We start from the raw sequence: 2,432 nt of genomic DNA on the forward strand, positions 1-2,432 counted from the left end.
TCTAGCTGGACCTCAGGTGCACTAGTTGAGCCAATCATTCTCTCAATGGCACACTCTCATCCTTGTTCCTTCTGCACAAAGGCCGTCTCTTGTTTTATTTTATCCCTCTGATGCTCCTTCACTACCCCAGTGTCCCCCACTCCTAAAGGCAACCACATTAATATGTTTATATGTGTCTCTCTAAAATGTACATTGTCGTTCTATGTACATGTATTTTTAGTTTAGGGTTTTTGTTTTTGTTTTTAGCTTTGAGGCACTTTATATACATATACATAAACTAACAAGAACTCAGAATTCATCATACATTTACTTCATTTTTTAGCTTGACCTTCTAGTAAATCATCAGCTTTATTGATCTGGGCTGAGATCTAAAGAGATCCTCCCTTGTCTGGGTGATTTAAAAGCATCATTTGTCAAGGAGCATCTCATTTTTCCTTTATTGCCAGCAGGGCTTGTGCTCAGTACTAATGCTGCTTCCCGTCTTGTGATGTAGGGTTCAAACCCACCTCTGGAATAGCCACCACTGAAGGTAGATTTTGGCAGATGTTGAGAAACATGTTTTCTCGAGGCTCCACATGCCCCATGGCTTGCAAAACACAACAGCCTGCAAATCCTGCTGCTGCGGTGGTCAGCCCAGCCTCTCTCGCCGCACTGGCTGTGGCTCCAGCTCAGCTCCCCAGCCTCGGCCGAGCCCAGCCCAGCGGCCACAGCCACCAAGTCCACAGCTCTACGGCCGCCACCAGCAGGCACTGTGTGTTTTTAGTTCACATAAATGACGTGGTGCCGTAGATTTTATTATGCTTCTCACTTTCTCAGTCAGCACTACACTTTTAAGGTCCACCTGTAGCGTCGGGTATACATCTGGTTGCCTGTGCGTCCACCCCATTTGCCTTATCCCATTCCTCTGGTGAGGGGGAGGAAAGAGGAGCAAACTGAGGAGATGGTTAAGACCAGGCTTGTCCTCGAGACACTATCCCAGGAGAGAGACGTGTCGATGCCCCTCCATAACCATACATGTGTGCCCACATGTACACACACACACACACACACACACACACACATCCCACTTTAGCTAGGGCCCCGGTGAGCGGAGGTGGGGGAAAGCAGGCTGGGAGTTCTATCAAAGGAAGACTTGTTTCAGAGCTCTGCTCTTACAGCCAAGTCCTTGCCCCCTCCAGGATGCCTGCCCTGACCACCCCATTCCATATGCAGGCCTCTCCCCATTCTGGGGACTGTGAATCTCATTTAATCATACACTGGTCTGTTCTAGTCTTTCTATTACTATCTTCCTAATTAAACCGAAATCAATCAATCAATCAATCAATAAATAAATAAACTGAAATCCTCTGGACGGAAAGGACTGTCTCTTGTCCTTTTTGTCTCTCTTGCTTAAGGCCCGGCCCTAAAGAAATGAGGGCAGGGAGTGAGAAGCAGAATAGTGACTTCCTTAATTCAGGCTCTGCTCCCTCTGTTTTAGGGACATGCCATCTCTCAGCAAACACTTAGGTGCCAGGCCCTTACAAGTCCAGAGAGAAAACATATGCTGTTCTAGCTCTCAGGGAGCCTTTTATGGGGGATGCAAACACCAGACATGAAGTCATAGGACAGTGTGGAGAAGGCAAAGATGAGCAGATACTTGGGGTGCCAAGGAGGAAATCCCAGCGCAGCTCAGAGGGAGGCTGGGGGTGCTCCTGACATCCAAGCTGCCCCTGAAACCAAAGAGGTCAATTGAGAACTGGGAGCAGGGCAAGGGGATTATGAAATTAGATTGAGCGGGTACAAGGAATACCAGTACTGCAAGCATTCCAGTTATTGTGGCTGCACATCAAACAGCCATTTAATATGTTTGCAGATTCTCCCGGTCAGGAATCCGAACAGGGCACAGCAGGAAGAGCTTGTCTCTGCCCCGTGTTGTCTGGGGCCTCCTCTGGAAGCATCCACGGCTGGGCTTTGGAATCACTGAAGGCTCATTCACTCACAAATCTGGTGGCTGATGCTGACTGGAGGTTGGGTCCCCAGTACCTCTCCATGCGGTTTTCCCCATTGGTCTCTCCAGGTGGGCTGGTTTGGGCTTCTTACAGCATGGTGGCTCGGTTTCCAGGATGAGCAACCCAAGAAAGAGAGAGAGCCAGGTGGAAGTTATATGACTTGTCTTAAATTATTTCTTTTGCTAAACTCTATTGGCCAGAGCAGTCACAACCTCCTGGCCCAGGTTCAATGAGAGGAATCAGACCCCTCTGCTCAGAGGGAGGAAAGTCAATCACATTGCAAGGAGAGGACGTGGGCAACGCCTGGGTTAGCTCAGACCCCTCTACTCAGTGGTTAAGCATCTGCCTTCACACCCAGGGCGTGATCCTGAAGTCCCAAGATCCAGTCCCACATCGGGCTCCCTGCATGGAGCCTGCTTCTCCCTCTGCCTGTGTCTCTGCCTC

The 2,432-nt window shown here is 49.3% G+C and overlaps 1 pseudogene; it reads right to left on the reverse strand.

Moving 5' to 3' along the window:
* Positions 1-311: 311 nt before the first annotated feature.
* LOC129512178 (mitochondrial import inner membrane translocase subunit TIM14-like) lies at positions 312-2,030 on the reverse strand (annotated as a pseudogene).
* Between the last annotated feature and the right edge of the window lie 402 nt (positions 2,031-2,432).

The sequence above is a fragment of the Nyctereutes procyonoides genome, unplaced genomic scaffold (assembly GCF_905146905.1).
Source record: "Nyctereutes procyonoides isolate TBG_1078 unplaced genomic scaffold, NYPRO_anot_genome, whole genome shotgun sequence".
Taxonomy (NCBI): Eukaryota; Metazoa; Chordata; class Mammalia; order Carnivora; family Canidae; genus Nyctereutes; species Nyctereutes procyonoides.